Source organism: Notothenia rossii, assembly GCF_949606895.1.
Source record: "Notothenia rossii genome assembly, chromosome: 8".
NCBI classification, from domain to species: domain Eukaryota; kingdom Metazoa; phylum Chordata; class Actinopteri; order Perciformes; family Nototheniidae; genus Notothenia; species Notothenia rossii.
Window position 1 is genome coordinate 78,360,988 of NC_136906.1, and position 21,174 is coordinate 78,382,161.

Below are 21,174 nucleotides of genomic sequence, written 5' to 3' on the forward strand. Positions count from 1 at the left end.
TTTTTTTCAAAATACCAAAACGATCCTGCATTTTAGCCATGCCTCATTTCAATCTATTTGCTCTTTCCAGCCCTGTTTTTGCAGGGGGCTGATTCTGTGAGCTGCAGCTGACCACGCCCCCCTGCAGGAGAGGGGAGCGTGCTCTGAAATCAGCTGCTAGGCTGCAGCGGGGAGAAGAGGGGGAGAAAAAGAGATCTCCGTCCTCCGTGTTTTATTCTTATGGAAGCAAGAAGAGAAGTATTGGGGCAGAAACCCTCCTTTTTGCGCAGCGGTCCAGACATAGACATCAAACGGCGATACACATTCTGTTGCCAGTTACTTTGGCATTAGGGCAGGGATATCTAGATACTTTCCAAGGTTTGACATAATGAATTGTGCTACTTTTAAAGCAAGCAACGATGTTTTCAAATCTGTAATCAAAAAGCTCCTCAAAAATGCTATTGAAGCAGTTCCTGCTGTTTCTACGGAGTTCAAACACTAACAACAGACTATTTTTCTTAGCGGATGCATGTAAATTTAAATCAATACATACAACTTTTTTTTAAATCAATAAAATATTTTTCTAAATCCATAAAAGCATTTCAATTAATATTGGGAGTCATGTCGTTACTTTGTTGAGAATGTGCACGTGTAAAAAGCGGGATAATGTGCACATTGCACATTGCATAATGTGCCTTCATGCCGATCTAGATCCCTCCGCTTCGCGTCGGGCTCATGAACAGCCTGTCGGTGTGCAGCAATGGCCGGCCGTGGCCCAACCTCTCATTCCCCTGATAGGTGGAGAATTGACCAATAGCCGTAGCGCCACCGTCCTGACTTCAGGACAGTGTTCAAATCTGGATCAGTCTGTATCAGATCCGTTGCAGCCCCTTTTTTAGAGATTTGGGTATGGAGGAAAATAGAGAGGGTTGTGTTTTCTGACACTTGGTGAGTTCCCTGGAACACCGGGGACACATGTTCATGTAGAAAAGACGTAAAAAAGTGCATTTTGCATGATAGGTCACCTTTAAAGAACTCATTATACCCTACTGTCCTACTAGGGCATTGAGTTCCAAGAATGCACGTTTGTTGGTTGTTCCTAGAGTCTCTAAAAGTACAATGGGAGCCAGAGCCTTTTCTTATCAAGCTCCACATTTGTGGAATCAGCTTCCAGTTTGTGTTCGGGCGGCAGACAGCCTATCCGTTTTTAAGAGTGCGCTTAAGACCTTTCTTTTTGATAAAGCTTATAGGGATAAAATAAAATAATCTAATAAGAGTGCATTGACGTAGACACGTTGTGCCTCTTCACCTATACATTTTAGTTCTTACTCTTTTACTTAAATCCTAAAACTTAGATCTTATATTTAAAACTTTATCCAAAACATTTCCCCTCTCTGACCTCTCGAGGTTCTATTAGAGGGTAACAGGTTGCAGAGAACGCCTAGTCCGGCCTGGGAGTGTGGAACGTAGCCACAGACCTACTCCTTACCTCTAACCAATTCAGGTTCCAGTGGGGACCTTTCTCCCTGTGTGCCTCTCCACCTCTGTTTCCTACTTCTTACTTGCTACCCTTTTCCCTCAACCTATCCTAAGGGAGTGCATGTATGTAGACACGTTAGTTTAGCTGCTATAGGCTTGGACTGTATGGGGGGGGGGGGGGGGGGGGGGGGGCACCTTACCCCGTCTTTCTGTCTGTTTGTACCTGTGTACTATCATGTTCTGATTCACCCAGTTTCCCCCAAATCTCTTTTTTGTGTCCATATATACGCCGGGATCCTGAGTCCTGAGTCCTGATCTGAGTCCTGGACTTCGAGTCGTGGCTGAACCTGTCTCTGCGGTCCTGCCTGACTCTCATCATACTACTTCCCTGATGGCTCCCACAAGATTGCTGACATCCTCATGGATTCATCTTCTTATTATACACACATGCATTTCCAAACATTTGGTCTGCCTAGGCTGTAAATGTATTATCTCTTCGATTTACACACGGCATCTATTGCACGTCTGTCCGTCCTGGGAGAGGGATCCCTCCTCTGTTGCTCTCCCTGAGGATTCTCCCATGTTCCCCTTTAAACTGTGGGTTTTCTCTGGAAGTGTTTCCTTGTACGATGTGAGGGTCTAAGGACAGAGGGTGTCGTATTGTCATACTGATATTCTGAAGGGATTCAGGGATGAAGGGATGGAGGGATGAAGTGATGAAGGGATGCAGATATGAACGGTAAAAGGATTTTAGGGAAGTTGGGATGAAGGGATGAAGGGAGGGTGGAATGAGGTGACGAAGGGATGAAGGGATGAAGCGATGAAGGGATGAAGCGATGAAGGGCCTGCTCCCTGGCGCGGAAAAAATACCTTTGACTCCGCTACAGTACCTCTTCATTAGTGCATGTCTATAGGTCATGAAGGATTGCATGGTTGAGGGATGTAGGGGAGGGACGGATGAAGGGATGTTGGGGGGGTAGTGAAGTATCGGCCTTATTTGACAGGAATACCGCTGACACTTTGAGTTTTCACACCAACTCTTTGCACTGGTTCCAGATACATGGCCTGAACACTTCAGGAGTTATTGCCTGACCGAGGGGGTCTCCAATCAGAAAGGTGTACAGGGATGTGGGGTTAGGGTTAGGAAGAGATGTAGGAAGACGGATAAAGAGATAATGAGGGTAAAAGGGATGTGGGTAGGGGGGGGAGGGATTTAGGGATGTGGGTAAGGATGAGGTAGGAAGGGGAATGGACGAATGGAAGGAAAAGGGAGGTGGGTCATGAAATAAGAGATGAATGAGTGAATGAGGCTGCATGTGTTGACCGGGTCACAGTAGCAGTAGTAATATTCATGTTGGATGCACATGAGCTCTTTTTGTACATCTTAAAGGGACCAAAGATTCATAAGTGCAGTGTGCAGAGCATGACAATAACTCAGATCAAATGAGTTAGTTTTATTAAGAATTTCAGAACAACATGCGGGTACAAGTGTTAAAAAGTTATTAATTAAACTTCATTAGAGTTCATTTAGTCAATAGTTACTGTTTCCATTACTCATGTTTCTGTTTTCTATCTGGTCAACATCAGTGGTTTAGACCTGCAGAGCTCTGCTGCTGCTGCCACCACAACCACAACAACACCTCTTGGTTCTCAGAGGTGCAATTCATAGAAAAACCACCAGGTCTCAGTCCACTGTGTGTGCATTCAAACACCATTAGCAAGTCTGTTTTCTGATTAAAATGATATAAAAAAACATACTGCAAGTATTTAAGGAAACAAATAATTCATAATAGTAATAATACAGAAAGAACTACAGAATATATAATGCTATATGTACATTCTCTGCACGGTATTGCTTTAAGCACCTACCTGCATCAGAGGGTAAAACCTCCAGAGCTCTGCTGCTGTTATTAACCACATTCTCACGGAAACACTTCTCGTCCGGTTCTCAGAAGAGAATTAAAGAAGCAGCCGGGGAGAGACTCTGACAGTCGAGAGCCAGAGACCAAGAGAGAAGCACGATGTCTGAATTCAGAAGGATCATGATGTCTTCATTCCTGATGCTGCTGCTCCACTTTCCAGGTGAGGATGCAGAGAACACACACTGTTTACGACTGTTAGTGAAAGCTAGTGAGGGCGTCTCTCAATTGAAATCGATGTATCCTTGGGCAAGATGCTGAACCCCAAGTATCTCCCAATGGGGAACGGTGTGTGAATGATACCTTCTGTCGTGGAGTTTGAATCCGTTTCTACATTTAATATCCACTTTCCTCTATCGGGGTGTATCAAAGTAACTAAAAGTTCTCCGTATCAAAAAAGAACAAAAAGAACACGGTCAAAAGACTCTACCGCTTCCTGTCTAATCACAACCTCAGCTGTGAACCAACGCCATGACATACATAGACATACAGACGTGCACGTCTGTCCCTCTCTCTGTCCCTCTCTGTCTCTCTCTGTTTCTCTCTATCCCTCTCTGTCCATCTTTGTCTCTCTCTCTGTCTCTCTCTGTCTCTCTCTGTGTCTCTCTCTCTCCCTCTCTGCCTTTGACTCTCTCTGTCCCTCTCTGTCTCTCTCACTCCCTCTCTGTCTTTCACTCTCTCTCTCTCTCTCTTTCTCTCTCTGTCTCTCTCTATCTCTCTCTGTCTGCCCTCTGTCCCTCTCTGTCTCTCTCTGTCCCTCTCTGTCTCTCTCTGTCTTTGTCTCTCTCTGTCCCTCTCTGTCCCTTTCTGTCTCTCTCTGTCCCTCTCTGTCTCTCTATGTCTCTATTTGTCTCTCTCTGTCCCTTTCTGTCTCTCTATGTCCCTCTCTGTCTCTCTCTGTCCCTCTCTGTCTTGGTTTCTCTCTGTCTCTCTCTGTCCTTCTCTGTCTCTCTCTCCCTCTCTGCCTTTGACTCTCTCTGTCCCTCTCTGTCTCTCTCACTCCCTCTCTGTCTTTCACTCTCTCTCTCTCTCTCTTTCTCTCTCTGTCTCTCTCTATCTCTCTCTGTCTGCCCTCTGTCCCTCTCTGTCTCTCTCTGTCCCTCTCTGTCTCTCTCTGTCTTTGTCTCTCTCTGTCCCTCTCTGTCCCTTTCTGTCTCTCTCTGTCCCTCTCTGTCTCTCTATGTCTCTATTTGTCTCTCTCTGTCCCTTTCTGTCTCTCTATGTCCCTCTCTGTCTCTCTCTGTCCCTCTCTGTCTTGGTTTCTCTCTGTCTCTCTCTGTCCTTCTCTGTCTCTCTCTGTCTCTCTCTGTCCCTATCTATCCCTCTGTGTCTCTATCTGTCCCTCTCTGTCTCTCTCTGTCCCTCTCTGTCTCTCTCTGTCCCTCTCTGCCTTTGTTTCTCTCTGTCTCTCTCTTTCCCTCTCTGTCTCTCTCTGTCCCTCTCTGTCTTTGTTTCTCTCTGTCTCTCTCTGTCCTTCTCTGTCTCTCTCTGTCCCTCTTTGTCTCTCTCTGTCTCTCTCTGTGTCTCTCTTTGTCCCTCTCTCTCCCTCTCTGTCTTTGACTCTCTCTGTCCCTCTCTGTCTCTCTCACTCCCTCTCTGTCTTTGACTCTCTCTCTGTCCCTCTCTGTCTCTCTCTGTCCCTCTCTGTCATTGTCTCTCTCTCTCTCTGTCCCTCTCTGTCCCTTTCTGTCTTTCTGTCTCTCTCTGTCCCTTTCTGTCTCTCTCTGTCCCTCTCTGTCTCTATCTGTCCCTCTATGTCTCTCTCTGTCCCTCTCTGTCTTGGTTTCTCTCTGTCTCTCTCTGTCCTTCTCTGTCTCTCTGTCCTTCTCTGTCTCTCTCTGTCCCTCTCTGTCTTAGTTTCTCTCTGTCTCTCTCTGTCCTTCTCTGTATCTCTCTGTCTCTCTCTGTCCTTCTCTGTATCTCTCTGTCTCTCTCTGTCCCTCTCTGTCCCTCTCTGTCTCTCTCTGTCTCTCTATGTCCCTCTCTGTCTCTCTCTGTCCCTCTCTGTCTCTCTCTATTTGTATCTCTCTGTCCCCCTCTGTCCCTCTCTGTCCCTCTATGTCTCTCTCTGTCCCTCTCTGTCTCTCTATGTCCCTCTCTTTCTCTCTATGTTCCTCTCAGTCTCTGTCTGTCCCTCTCTGTCTCTCTCTGTCCCTCTCTGTCTCTCTCTATTTGTATCTCTCTGTCCCTCTCTGTCTCTCTCTGTCCCTCTCTGTCTCTCTCTTTCTCTCTCTGCCCCTCCCTGTCTCTCTCTGTCCCTGTCTGTCCCTCTATGTCTCTCTCTGTCCCTCTCTGTCTCTCTATGTCCCTCTATTTCCCTCTCTGTCCCTCAGCCTTTGTTTATATCTGTCTCTCTCTGTCCTTCTCTGTCTCTCTCTGTCCCTCTCTGTCTCTCTCTGTCTCTGTCTATATGTCCCTCTCTGTCCCTCCCTGTCTCTCTATGTACTTCTCTTTCTCTCTCTGTCCATCTCTGTCCCTCTCTGTCTCTATCTGTCCCTCTCTGTCGTGGTTTCTCTCTGTCTCTCTCTGTCTCTCTCTGTCCCTCCCTGTCTCTCTATGTACTTCTCTTTCTCTCTCTGTCCATCTCTGTCCCTCTCTGTCTCTATCTGTCACTCTCTGTCGTGGTTTCTCTCTGTCTCTCTCTGTCTCTCTCTGTCCCTCTCTGTGTATATATGTCCCTCTCTGTCTTTGTTTCTTTCTGTCTCTCTCTGTCCTTCTCTGTCTCTCTCTGTCCCTCTTTGTCTCTCTCTCTGTCCCTCTCTGTCTCTCTCTGTGTCTCTCTTTGTCCCTCTCTCTCCCTCTCTGTCTTTGACTCTCTCTGTCCCTCTCTTTCTCTCTCACTCCCTCTCTGTCTTTGACTCTCTCTCTGTCTGTCCCTCTCTGTCTCTCTCTGTCTCCTCTCTGTCCCTCTATTTCCCTCTCTGTCTCTCTCCGTGTCATTGTCTCTCTCTCTCTCTGTCTCTCTATGTCTCTCTCTGTCTCTCTCTGTGTCTATCTGTTCCTCTCTGTCTGTGTTTCTCTCTGTCTCTCTCTGTCCCTCTTTGTCTCTCTCTCTGTCCCTCTCTGTGTCTCTCTATCCCTCTCTCTGTCTCTATCTGTCTCTCTCTGTGTCTCTCTTTGTCTCTCTCTCTCCCTCTCTGTCTTTGACTCTCTCTGTCCCTCTCTCTTCCTCTCTGTCTTTGACTCTCTCTCTGTCTGTCCCTCTCTGTCTTTGTCTCCTCTCTGTCTCTCTCTGTCCCTCTCTCTGTCATTGTCTCTCTCTCTCCATCTCTCTCTGTGTCTCTCTCTGTCATTGTCTCTCTCTCTCTGTCCCTTTTTGTCTCTCTCTGTCTCTCTCTGTCCCTTTATGTCCCTCTCTGTCCCTTTCTGTCTCTCTATGTCCCTATCTGTCCCTCTCTGTCTTTAATAATAATAATAAATGGGATTTATATAGCGCTTTTCTAGACCCAAAGACGCTTTACATTCCGTCTCTCTCTGTCTCTCTATGTCCCTTTCTGTCTCTTTCTGTCCCTCTATGTCCCTTTCTGTCTCTCTATGTCTCTCTCTGTCCCTTTATGTCCCTCTATGTCTCACTCTGTCCCTCTATGTCTCTCTCCGTGTCTCTCTAGCCCTCTCTGTCTCTCTCTGTCCTTCTCTGTCTCTCTCTGTCTCTCTCTGTCCCTCTCTGTCTCTCTCTGTCCCTCTCTGTCTCTCTCTATCTCTCTCTGTCTCTCTCTGTCTCTCTCTGTCTCTCTCTGTCTCTCTCTGTCCCTCTCTGTCTCTCTCTGTCCCTCTCTGTCTCTCTCTGTCTCTCTCTGTCTCTCTCTGTCCCTGTCTGTCCCTCTATGTCTCTCTCTGTCCCTCTCTGTCTCTCTATGTCCCTCTCTGTCTCTATCTGTCCCTCTCTGTCTCTATCTGTCCCTCTCTGTCCCTCAGCCTTTGTTTATATCTGTCTCTCTCTGTCCTTCTCTGTCTCTCTCTGTCCCTCTCTGTCTCTCTCTGTCTCTCTCTGTCTCTGTCTATATGTCTCTCTCTGACCCTCCCTGTCTCTCTATGTCCTTCTCTTTCTCTCTCTGTCTATCTGTGTCTCTCTCTGTCTCTATCTGTCCCTCTCTGTCTTGGTTTCTCTCTGTCTCTCTCTGTCCCTCTCTGTCCCTCTATGTGTCTATCTGTCCCTCTCTGTCTTTGTTTCTTTCTGTCTCTCTCTGTCCTTCTCTGTCTCTCTCTGTCCCTCTTTGTATCTCTCTCTGTCCCTCTCTGTGTCTCTCTGTCCCTCTCTGTCTTTGTCTCTCTCTCTCTGTCCCTCTTTGTCTCTCTCTGTCTCTCTCTGTGTCTCTCTTTGTCCCTCTCTCTCCCTCTCTGTCTTTGACTCTCTCTGTCCCTCTCTATCTCTCTCACTCCCTCTCTGTCTTTGACTCTCTCTCTGTCCCTCTCTGTCTCTCTCTGTCCCTCTCTGTCATTGTCTCTCTCTCTCTGTCCCTCTCTGTCCCTTTCTGTCTTTATGTCTCTCTCTGTCCCTTTCTGTCTCTCTCTGTCCCTCTCTGTCTCTATCTGTCCCTCTATGTCTCTCTCTGTCCCTCTCTGTCTTGGTTTCTCTCTGTCTCTCTCTGTCCTTCTCTGTCTCTCTGTCCTTCTCTGTATCTCTCTGTCCCTCTCTGTCTTGGTTTCTCTCTGTCTCTCTCTGTCTCTCTCTGTCTCCTCTCTGTCCCTCTCTGTCCTTCTCTCTCTGTCCCTCTCTCTGTCCTTCTCTGTCTCTCTCTGTCCCTCTCTGTATCTCTATGTCTCTCTCTGTCTCTCTAAGTCCCTCTCTGTCTCTCTCTGTCTCTCTCTGTCCCTCTCTGTTCCTCTCTGTCTCTCTCTGTCTCTCTCTGTCCCTCTCTGTCCCTCTCTGTCTCTCTCTGTCTCTCTCTGTCCCTCTCTGTCCCTCTCTGTCTCTTTCTGTCCCTCTCTCTTCCTCTCTGTCTCTCTCTCAGTCCCTCTCTGTCTCTCTCTGTCTCTCTCTGTCTCCTCTCTGTCCCTCCCTGTCTCTCTCTGTCCCTCTCTGTCCCTCTCTCTCTGTCCCTCTCTGTTCCTATCTGTCCCTCTCTGTCTCTCTATGTATCTCTCTGTCTCTCTAAGTCCCTCTCTGTCTCTCTCTGTCTCTCTCTGTCTGTTTCTCTAGGTCTCTCTCTGTCTCTCGCTGTCCCTCTCTGTTCCTCTCTGTCCCTCTCTGTCCCTCTCTGTTCCTCTCTGTCTCTCTCTCTGTCTCTCTCTGTCCCTCTCTCTGTCCCTCTCTGTCTCTCTCTGTTCCTATATGTCCCTCTCTGTCTCTCTCTGTCTCCGCTCTGTCCCTCTCTGTCCCTCTCTCTTTGTCCCTCTCTGTCCCTCTCTGTCTCTCTCTGTTTCTCTCAGTCCCTCTCTGTCTCTCTCTGTCCCTCTCTGTTCCACTCTTTCCCTCTCTGTCCCTCTCTGTCTCTCTCTTTCCCTCTGTGTTCCTCTCTGTCCCTCTCTGTCTCTCTCTGTCTCCTCTCTGTCCCTCTCTCTTTGTCCCTCTCTGTCTCTCTCTGTCCCTCTCTGTCCCTCTCTGTCTCTCTCTGTCTCTAATGTATGTAAAGCTCTTTGAGGGGGTGAGAGACTGGATAAAGAGCTTTATAAATACAGTCCATTCACCATTTACCAATTACATGAAATAAAACAGCTTTAATATCACTAACGGTACTTTACTACGTACTGTTCCTTTAACTGAGAATGATGAGTTGTGTTTGTAACGTGGTGACTTTAGTGAACTCTTGCTCACTAAAACCCACATAGCAATATTCTTTAAAGTGATCGTCACACTCACTATGAACACTTCAGTTAGTGATGTGGATCTGTAATTAACTCTGGTTTGAATGTGTCGTTAAAAGATTCATTAAACAGATCAACCAGAACTCTAACTCTTTACCTTTTTATATAATACATCATTATTCTGTCAGCATTCATGACGTCTATATTTCTTTCTGCTTTTTCCCCAACAGCTGCAGATGGGAAACATTACTACCCCACTGTCAGAGCTGGAGATGAATTCACTTTGCCTTTTGACAATGTGATGGATGATCAGGATGAGTGTAAGAGTACTGTCTGGCTCTTCAGTGATTCAAGAAGCTCAGTGAAGCTGTTTGAAGGCGGACAGATTCACAAAGAAGCCAAAGCTAAATCAGACAGACTGAGAGTTACAGAGAAATGTTCTCTGGTTATAAAGAAGGTCACAGAGGAGGATGCTGGAGGTTACATCTGTGGACAGATCAGATCAGGACAATATCAAGGTTCACACTCTGTGGTTCATCTGTCTGTTGTTACCAGTGAGTATTTACATCATAATGTTTTCAAACTGTCTTGTTAAAACAATATGCTAAAACATTAAAATAATAACGATTACAGTGCTGAAGTTAATTTTACTCTTGTTGTCTTTCTCTCACAATATCTCCATCTTCAGTGACTGAACATCAGGACAATGATGAGGTGACGTTAAGCTGCTCTGTGAGGAGATATGTAGCCTGTAGAAACTCAGTGAAGTGGCTGCTTCAGGGTCGAGATGTGGATAAAGATCACAGAGAGATAAAGACATCACAGTCTTCCTGCTCTGCCTCTGTGACATTTCAGACTTCTCATTTTAGTAACACATCAAGGTCTAAGTTGTTTAAATGTGAAGTAAGAGATGGTGCCAACGTGCAGACCTTCAGCCCTCAGTCCTCAGGTGAGAACATGATGATCTGTTTAAAGTCACTTTTTACTGTTGATGAAAATGACTTACAGTTTTGTTATTTTATTGAAGTATCAGAATAAATAGTTTGTTCAATTGTGTTCATCTGCTCAGGTATGAAAACAAAACCAGCAACGACCAAACCACCAACAACAACAACAACAACAACAACAACAACAACACCAACAACAACACCAGTTCAAAACAACATAAAACCAGGTAAGGTGAACTTTATTTACGTGTGAAGTGTTTGATGGTAACAGAAGGGAACAGCTGTTTCTCTTCTGTCCTCAGGGGATAACATGCTGAGCTGTTTAAAATCATTCATCCTGATGTGAATAATTACAATGTGTTTCTCTGAGGTCTTAACATCCCATCATTCTGTTATGATGACCATTATGTTTTGTTATTAAAACTGTACACTATATGGTTTTTCAAACAGGACAAGACAACAAACCAGCAAATCCAGGTAGAGACTGAACAGAACAGAGACAGTTAGAAAATACATGTTGTTGATTCAGAGTTTAAAGACAAAGAGATAAAAACCTCTGAGTATATGTAACTCTTCTAACTTCTCTCTTCCAGGTTGGTGGTGGTGGATCATCGTTGTGATCGTGGGTGTTGCAGCACTCACAATAATCACTGTGGCTGTCATCAGACGGAAGAGGACTCAAGGTGAGGACATTCACACATTATACTTTACAAACAACAAGCTTTTGATGAACTTGAATCTTAACTGTGGAAGATTAAGTCAATTTTCTCTTTTTTTCTTTTTCTTGTAAGGGACCAGAACAGAGACCGATGATGACATGGTACATTTTAAAATGCAATAATTGAACTTTTACACAATTGTTATTTTAGAAATGTTTCCATCTAAAAGAGAATAAGTAACTACATTTCTGAATTTGTTAATCAGAAAGTAAGAGGTAATTAAATAATTAATAGTAATACATTTTATTTGTGTAGGCTGATCCTGAAGATGGTGTTTCCTACGCCTCCATCAGCTACACCAGGAAGAGCAGCAGGAAAGCCAGGGTGAGCTGTCTCATTGATTACACTGGTGATGTAAAATGAAGAGTATATTAAAACCTATCATTTACTTTTAACTAAGTTGTTATATATTTATGATTTATTAATCTGATATCAGTCTCTCTGATTTTAATCTTAACCCCGATTTGATATACATATATTCTGTGTGTATCCACTGTCACAAGCCAACAAATCACATTTTGAAACATTGGCTATGACTGTACATAAGAAGTGGAGTAATTACCATTACATCACTCATTGGTTTGAGGAGTGCCTTTTTAAGCCTTGGGTTTTTCATTTTATTGGTTATTATCCTTGTTTTTGCAACCAGAGGTGGCATGACAGGGTGAATCTTTATACAACTGAACGCTGTAATACAACTTTTTATGTGATAACTTTACCAAAAATGTCTAAACATTCACCAAAAACATAAAAAATCCCTTTTGTAAAATGACAATATACAGGGTTAAAGTTGTAAGGTGAAAACACGAAGAGCCACCAATCACGGTCAATGTCGTGGTACAAACGTGTCAATCACAATGTAGCCCCGCCCTAAATCACACTTTGCTTTATCGTCTATTTTACTTAAAATGTGACCATAATTTACCAAAAGAACATCATTCTTTATTAAAGAAGACCTGAAACTAGGGATTGAGACCATAAACTCATCAGGAGAATGTTTACTAAGGTAATACATCAAGTGATGGGTCATTTCCTCAAAGACTTCTATTCAATCTGACTGCTTTTTAGAACCAGATGTGTTGCCCCCTGCTGGCCATGAGAGGGAATGCAGGTTTAATGCACTTCCAAAAGCTGAAGCAGAGGGAATGACTCAGTTGTTACATGACAGCAAAATCAGGACTTTCAGAACTCTATTATTTTTATTTCATGAGATTTACTCTTTCCCTCCAGACTCACCTTCATGATGATGATGAAGATGATGCAGTGACCTACAGCACTGTGAGAGCTCCCTCCTCTTCCTCTGCTGCCTCCGCTGATCCCAGCCTCCTCTACACCACCGTCAAAAAACCAAGAAAGAAACCGATGTAATGTTTAAATCAATAGCTTGATCGCTTGGATCAAAGATGTAGAGTTTAAGGGCACAGCTAGCAGAGTTTAATCAGATTTATATTAACCTTGTTTTTGCTTTCTTTGGCTTAAATGCAGCAAAGTGAGAGTACAGCAGCAGCTTTATGAAAACATGTGAGTCCCTCTAGAGGTGGGTTGTGAAAAAGGTTCAGACATGTTGGAGATTTACTGTATTCTGAATAATTAGAGCATGGGCAAAATGTTTTTTTTTAATTAATTCTTGCTTGGTTTAATTAACCGTTGTTTAGTTATATCATGTAATGGAATATTGCATTTTCTTTTGTATATTTGATTGTGTTGTATTTTACCAAATGAAGTTACCTAACAGCCTTACCAGACTGCAGATGTATTTCCATGTAACACCTTTTCAGTGAAATATGTTTAGCTTTGTTTGGAGTTTTGTGTTGGAAATAAAAAACGTTCTCAGGTGAAAATAAACTCTTTTAAAGGAGTTCTTGTTCAGCTGTCTTTAGTTTCAAACACTTTTATTTCTCACCAGTAGGAGGCAGCAGAGATCCTCCCAACATGTGGAGGTCTCCACTGTCCTCTCACACTGAGAAGCAGATCTCTGCAGACACAAACACAAACACTCTCTCGTGTGAATAATGTGAGTATAGGTTGAGTTAGTGAACTGTGTGCTTCTGAAAGTGCTGCAGCAGAGGGAGCTCGTGCAATGAGTTTACTTTACTGTAAAACAAAGCATATTCTTTACTTTGAAAGATATACTTTCCAAGAAGCAAGCACATTTAGAATATCAAATCATTATTAAATTATGCAATCAAAACTTTAGGAAAAGAAAAGTTAAACAAATGTTCAAATTAATAGATTTGCATTCAAATATCTTTCTGTCAGAAATAGTCTTTTTTTGTGGTGCAAATCTCTCGTTTTTTGGTGGATTGTCATGTTTTCAGATTAGATTTAGAATGGGAAGTGAAAATAGAAGTAGTGAAAGCATGGAGAAATGAAAGAGGGAAGGAGAAAATATATTAAAAGGACAAAAAGTGAAGATATGGAGTGAACATTTAGTGATATTTCATGTTTGTCTGAAAATAGACCCAGAGCACCAAAAGATGAGTTTCAGGAAAATGAACACAACTACCAGATATTTAGTGAGAATAAGGCGGACAGTATTTCCCCTTTGATATGAAAACATAGTAAGTAGGAAAAGACAGTGAAGATTCTTTTTAAACAATGCTATTTTCTCCCCTTATCTTTTACCAGAGAACATACTTAAAGGTGGGGTAGGTAATTCACTTCAGATTCACTTTTTGTTATATTCCATGGAATGCTCTTAACATCCCGATAGCAATGAATATATTAAATGCTTTGACAATAAATACATAAAAACATTTCATCTCTGGAAGCAGTGGCGCTGTAAAAAGCACGACTAATCATCTGAGCCGGCCCGGCTAAAATAACTGGATGGCCTACCTGCCTGTCAGCCTTCCATCTGTGCACAAACTTATCTCGTGCCCTCATTGGTCATGTGCACGTTCGTGTGTGTTGGAGGAGGGGCTCTGGAAGGAAGTAGCAGATTTTTTCCAGTTGTGTATTTTCAAATTCTAGCGCAATCGAGCTGGTTTCTCCAAAATGAAATACCCCACCCAATTTTTCTTTTAGCAGATTCATTTGAACTATTTAACAGCCAGCAACACCATTTGGTAGAGCACATTTTGTGTCTTGATATCTAGTTGAAAAAATAAATAAAAGAGTCTTACTCCATCTGATTCAGCCAGCTCTACCATTTGGTTGACATGTCTTGGGGTCGGGGGGCCTGATCATTTATTCCGGCAAATTACTCAGACCTACTAATTGACCTAACAGAAGTTATTGAGTCGATTTAGTTTACTGCTTGGCTCAGATCCACCAACGTCAGCAAGATCTCACCTCTATCAAATCCTGAAGAACCAGGTTCAATGAACTGCTGTTTCAATTCAGAGGACCCGCTAAACCTGTTTAAGAGATCCCGAAGGGTTTTGATATCAGTAATGAGGTGTGGCCCTACCTAAGTGTGAGTGTGGCAGGGTGCAATCTTACCTTTGAAGCAGGAGAGGAGAGCGCAGATGTCATTTAAGTTGTCCCAGTCCAAAAGGTTGGATCAGTTTATTTGAAGAAAAATTGTTCCACACTTATACAGGGTTTCTACCTTCTCTCTTTACAACATGACATTCCTACAAAACACATTATGCTGTGGTCATGTTCTAATATGAAACCTCAATTCACAGTTTTACATTTATTACACTAAATTGTTACTTCAACTGCCCAATTCAGTTTTGATATTTAAAATCGTCCGACAGAATTTAGAGGCATCTCCTCATAAATGACCGGGGATAATAAAAAGCACATTCAAACTTTCATTCAACAAATCAATTCATATACACATCTAGTCCCGCATGAATTCGGAGGACCTTTCTTCACAGGTGGCAGGGTGCTAAACTTTCAACACACATCAATTCATTCCGCATTCAACTAAGAAGTGTGTGTGTGCGTGCGTGTGTGTGTGTGTGTGTGTGTGTGTGTGTGTGTGTGTGTGTGTGTGTGTGTGTGTGTGTGTGTGTGTGTGTGTGTGTGTGTGTGTGTGTGTGTTTGTGTGTGTGTGTGTGTGTGTGTGTGTGTGTGTGTGTGTGTGTGTGTGTGTGGGCATCTGTTTTCAGAAGATATTATGATAGTGTCATTCGTTCCGGTGCACTCCGACAGGACTAAGCACTACATCGAGATTAAATTAAATTAAACACATTTCTTTCACTTGGGAATACACACATACCTATGGAGTTAGCCAGATGTGTGTCAATTACTGTTCATGGTCATTTGAAAACAAATGCCGGTGTTGGACACACACAAACACACCGAACACACACAGAGCGGAACTGAGCAAAAACACACACACATCATGCGCCTTGGTGACTGGACATCTCCTTCATAAAACGAGTAATAGGGGGAATAATCGGGGTAGTTCGATGTGTGTAGAGGTGTGTGTGGTTAAACGTAGCAGCCTCAATCTCTATTCAGCTGTTCTAATGAAGGGAAACACAGTGAAGTAAACAGGAAAAGGCACAGCTCTTTGCAGCTGGTGCTGCTCTTCTCAGATTCTGCTGAGTTACACGTTACTGCCTCCAGTGGCCTGTACGATGAAACCAGTTCAACAGACCCTGGACATGCACAATATATCAACTCACAACCATGTGTTTATGATACGAAACTCATTTTGTAAAGAAATTGTTAATTGTCCAATGTTTAATTCTTTGTACAAAAGTATTCTCATCAAAATATAGTGAAAGTAGCGACAGTAAAAGTAGTCATTGTGCAGATTGGTCCATTTCAGAATAATATATATGATATGTTTTATAATGATTGATCATGAAAGTGATCTCAAAGCTGGTAAAGGTGCAGCTAGTTTGAATGACTTTGTATACTGCAGAGTAGCTTGTGGATTTACTCCAGGTGGAACTAAAGTCTGATTCAACATTTGGTTATTTCACATCATTCATCCAGATCTGAGAAGTAACTGAAGGGATTAAATACTCTTTACAACATCAGGAGGATACGTCCCCAGCTGACCCAGAAAGAGACGCAGGTTCTGGTCCAGGCTCTCGTCATCTCACGCCTAGACTATTGCAACTCCCTCCTGGCTGGTCTACCTGCATGTGCCATCCGACCTCTGCAGCTCATCCAGAATGCAGCGGCTCGTCTGGTCTTCAACCTTCCTAAATTCTCCCACACCACGCCGCTCCTCCGCTCCCTTCACTGGCTTCCGGTAACTGCTAGAATCCACTTCAAGACACTGGTACTTGCGTACCATGCTGCGAATGGATCTGGCCCTTCCTACATCCAGGACACGGTTAAACCGTACACCCCAGCACGTGCACTCCGCTCTGCATCAGCCAATCAGCTCGCTGCACCCGCACTGCGAGGGGGACCCAAGTTCCCATCAGCAGAAACACGTGGGTTTGCTATCCTGGCTCCAAAATGGTGGAATGAGCTCCCCATTGAAATCAGGACAGCAGAAAGCTTACACATCTTCTTCAGACTGAAAACTCATCTCTTTAGACTCCACTTCGAGCGATAGAATTACTAACAAAGCACTTATATACTAATAAAGGGCTGGCTTATCTAAAGCCAGTTGAGCAGCACTTGAAATGTTTGGCTCTATGAAACCTGATGTACTTATATGATTCTGTTTTCTTCAAGGTTGTATCTTCCTGATCGAATGTACTTCTTGTAAGTGCTTTGGATAAAAGTGTCAGCTAAATGTAATGTAATGTAATGTAAATACATGTAGTGGAGTAAAAGTACACGATATACCTCTGAATTGTAGTGGGGTAGAAGTACAAAGTATGTAAACATTGAAAAACTCAAGTAAAGTACAAGTATCTCCAAATTCAGTAAACGTACTTAGTTACTTCACATCACAGTTTTCCTTATTTTCAGTGTCGGGGAACAACTTCTACGTCTACGTGGCGGGAAAAAACAACGGTGCTCATCAAGCCTTTGTGGAAAAGCTAACAGATGTGGGTCATACGGAGGTGACGAGGCCTGATATAAGTGACTACCTTCTGGTTTTCTGTCCCATCGCTTCACAAATTAAAACAGACATCGATGCGGCACTGAACAACATCGCAGGTAGGAAATGTCTCGGTCAATGTTTAGCTAACTTCATGATGTGAAAAACGACCTGTTTGTTTTTGTACATGTTCTTATTGGACGGTTTGGACCCCTTTTTTGTATCTGGGACTCCCAAGGCCTAATATGTTCCTTATCTCAAGGCATACAAATTGGGGTTTTCATAGTGTTTTAGATCGTTATGGTCACTGATTAGCTTTGGAGCCTCAGAATCAGAATCAGGTTTATTGCCATGTTTTGGGGTTTTCTTTCTGCTGTACAGGAAGTAAACCAACTATTCTGGTGGTGATGCATCACACCTTCAATCCCCACCAAGTTGTGATCAGCAGCAGAAGAGTCGTGAACAATGCAAAGGTTTTCCTCACCGTGGACTGTCTGTTCTACGAGGGGAACCTCCTGAACTGTGAATGCAACCATATCGCGTGGGATGAAATCAAGAATGCTCTCGGAGTTTCCCGTCTCCAGGTAATCAGATAATGTGATATTAAACTCTAGTTTGGATGCTCTGAACTGAAGTCAGGTTGTATTGTTGAGATACTTTATTAATAAATGCACGTCACAAAATGAGATGCATTGTGGGACATGTAGTTTATGGACAACGTGCTTCTGTAAAGCGGCATTCAACCATATAATAAACATATTATATTCTTTGCAAGCTCTTGCCGGGACACATCAAATATAGTCGCGGGCCGGATTTGGCCCCCGGGCCTTTAGTTTGACACCGCTGCTCTAGGGTGACAAGGGCATGCTGTATTTTTCAATAAGATAAACAGATTCAGCAAAGATGGAAACAGTGGCAAATCTTTTCCACATACTGCACTTGGTGTTGAGCCACACAGGGCCTGGGAATGCAGTCATCTTTAAATAAACATCCAGATTGTGTCTCAATGTAAGTGAATTATTCCTCTGTTGCTCAGCTGAACACGTGCCTGTGGTTTTCTATATGGTGTCATACCTTCAGAGCTGCTGGTGTTAACCTAATTCTCATCGAAACACTTCTCCTTCAGTTCTCAGAAGAAAAACACTGGAGGTGAAATGAGGAACCAGAAAACAACTTCTCACGTTCAACTTCCCCTCTTCTGTCGCTTATCTGCTGTTACCATCGGTACTGAGTTAAAGAAGCAGCAGGTTAGAGACTCTGACAGTCGAGAGCCAGAGACCGAGAGAGAAGCACGATGTCTGAATTCAGAAGGATCATGATGTCTTCATTCCTGATGCTGCTGCTCCACTTTCCAGGTGAGGATGCAGAGAACACACACTGTTTACGACTGTTAATGAAAGCTAGTGAGGGCGTCTCTCAATTGAAATCGATGTATCCTTGGGCAAGATGCTGAACCCCAAGTCTCTCCCAATGGGGAACGGTGTGTGAATGATACCTTCTGTCGTGGAGTTTGAATCCGTTTCTACATTTAATATCCACTTTCCTCTATCGGGGTGTGGGTTATGACGCGCCTCTCTTTGCTTCATAACTAACTTTGCAGAGATCGTTGTAGCGTTGAATCACATCAGGTTTATTCTTTGATCCAGGTGACATACAAACATGAAGACAAACTTCCTCGCTTCAAAGTAACTAAAAGTTCTCCGTATAAAAAAAGAACAAAAAGAACACGGTCAAAAGACTCTACCGCTTCCTGTCTAATCACACCCTCAGCTGTGAACCAATGCCATGCCATATATAGACATAAAGACATGCACGTCTGTCCCTCTCTGTCCCTCTCTGTCCCTCTCTGTCCCTCTCTGTCTCTCTCTGTCTCTCTCTCTCAGTCCCTCTCTGTCTCTTTCTGTCTCTCTCTGTCTCTCTATGTCCCTCTCTGTCCCTCTATGTCTCTCTCTGTCTACTCTCTGTCCCTCTCTGTCCCTCTCTGTCTCTCTCTGTCTCCTCTATGTCCCTCTCTGTCACTCTCTGTCTCTCTCTGTCTCTCTCTCTCAGTCCCTCTCTGACTCTTTCTGTCTCTCTCTGTCCCTCTCTGTCACTCTGTGTCTCTCTCTGTCTACTCTCTGTCCCTCTCTGTCCCTCTCTGTCTCTCTATGTCTCCTATATGTCCCTCTCTGTCTCCTCTCTATCCCTCTCTGTCTCTTTCTGTCTCTCTCTGTCTCCTCTATGTCCCTCTCAGTCTCTCTCTGTCCCTCTTTGTCTCTTTCTGTCTCTCTCTGTCCCTTTCTGTATCTGTCTGTCTCTCTCTTTCTCTGTCTCTCTCTGTCTCTCTCTGTCCCTCTCTGTCTCTCTCTGTCTCTCTCTCTCTGTCCCTCTCTGTCCCTCTCTGTCTCTCTCTGTCTCTCTCTGTCTCGTCTCTGTCCCTCTCTGTCTCTCTCAGTTCCTCTCTGTCTCTTTCTGTCCCTCTCTGTCTCTCTTTGTCTCCTCACTGTCCCTCTCTCTCTGTCCCTCTCTGTCTATCTCTGTTCCTCTCTGTCCCTCTCTGTCTGTCTCTCTGTGTCTCTCTCTGTCCCTCTCTGTCTCTCTCTGTCTCCTATATGTCCCTCTCTGTCTCTCTCTGTCTCTCTCAGTCCCTCTCTGTCTCTCTTTGTCTCCTCTCTTTCTGTCTCTCTCAGTCCCTCTCTGTCTCTCTCTGTCTCTCTCTGTCCCTCTATGTCCCTCTATGTCTCTCTCTGTCTACTCTCTGTCCCTCTCTGTCCCTCTCTGTCCCTCTCTGTCTCTCTCTGTCTCCTCTATGTCCCTCTCTGTCACTCTCTGTCTCTCTCTGTCTCTCTCTCTCAGTCCCTCTCTGACTCTTTCTGTCTCTCTCTGTCTCTCTCTGTCCCTCTCTGTCCCTCTCTGTCTCTCTCTGTCTCCTATATGTCCCTCTCTGTCTCCTCTCTATCCCTCTCTGTCTCTTTCTGTCTCTCTCTGTCTCCTCTATGTCCCTCTCAGTCTCTCTCTGTCCCTCTTTGTCTCTTTCTGTCTCTCTCTGTCTCTGTCTGTCTCTCTCTTTCTCTGTCTCTCTCTGTCTCTCTTTGTCTCTCTCTGTCCCTCTCTGTCTCTCTCTGTCTCTCTCTCTCTGTCCCTCTATGTCCCTCTCTGTCTCTCTCTGTCTCTCTCTGTCTCTCTCTGTTCCTCTCTGTCTCTCTCTCAGTCCCTCTCTGTCTCTCTCTGTCTCTCTCTGTCTGCTCTCTGTCCCTCTCTCTCTGACCCTCTCTCTCTGTCCCTCTCTCTCTGTCTGTCTCTCTCAGTCCCTCTCTGTCTCTCTATGTCCCTCTCTGTTCCTCTCTGTCTCTATCTGTCTCTCTCTGTCCCTCTCTGTTCCTCTCTGTCTCTCTCTGTCTCTCTCTGTCCCTCTCTGTCGCTCTCTGTCTCTCTCAGTCCCTCTCTGTCTCTCTCTCTCTGTCCCTCTCTGTCTCTCTGTATCTTTCTGTCCCCCTCTGTCCCTCTCTGTCCCTCTTTGTCTCTCTCAGTCCCTCTCTGTCTCTCTCTCTCTGTCCCTCTCTGTCTCTCTATGTCTCTCTCTGTCCCTCTCTGTCTCTCTCTGTCTCCTCTATGTCCCTCTCTGTCTCTCTCTGTCTCTCTCAGTCTCTCTGTCTCTCTCTGTCCCTCTCTGTCTCTCTTTGTCTCTCTCTGTCTGTCTCTCTCAGTCCCTCTCTGTCTCTCTCTGTCTCTCTCTGTCCCTCTCTGTTCCTCTCTGTTCCTCTCTGTCTCTCTCTGTCTCTATCTGTCCCTCTCTGTCCCTCTCTGTCCCTCTTTGTCCCTCTTTGTCTCTCTCTGTCTCTGTCTGTCCCTCTCTGTTCCTCTCTGTCTCTCTCTGTCCCTCTCTGTCTCTCTCTGTCTCCTCTCTGTTCCTCTCTGTCTCTCTCTGTCTCTCTCTGTCCCTCTCTGTTCCTCTCTGTCTCTCTCTGTCCCTCTCTGTCTCTCTCTGTCCCTCTCTGTTCCTCTCTGTCTCTCTCTGTTCCTCTCTGTCTCTCTCTCAGTCCCTCTCTGTCTCTCTCTGTCTCTCTCTGTCTCTCTCTGTCTCTCTCTGTCCCTCTCTGTCTCTCTCTGTTCCTCTCTGTCTCTCTCTGTTCCTCTCTGTCTCTCTCTCAGTCCCTCAATGTCCCTCTCTGTCTCTCTCTGTCTCCTCTCTGTCCCTCTTTGTCTCTCTCTGTCCCTCTCTCTGTCCCTCTCTGTCTCTCTCTGTTCCTATCTGTCCCTCTATGTCTCTCTATGTCTCTCTCTGTCTCTCTCTGTCTCTCTCTGTCTCTCTAAGTCCCTCTCTGTCTCTCTCTGTCTCTCTCTGTCTCTCTCAGTCCCTCTCTGTCTCTCTCGCTCTGTCCCTCTCTGTCCCTCTGTATCTTTCTGTCCCTCTCTGTCTCTCTTTGTCTCCTCTCTGTCCCTCTCTCTCTGTCCCTCTCTGTCTCTATCTGTTCCTCTCTGTCCCTCTCTGTCTCTCT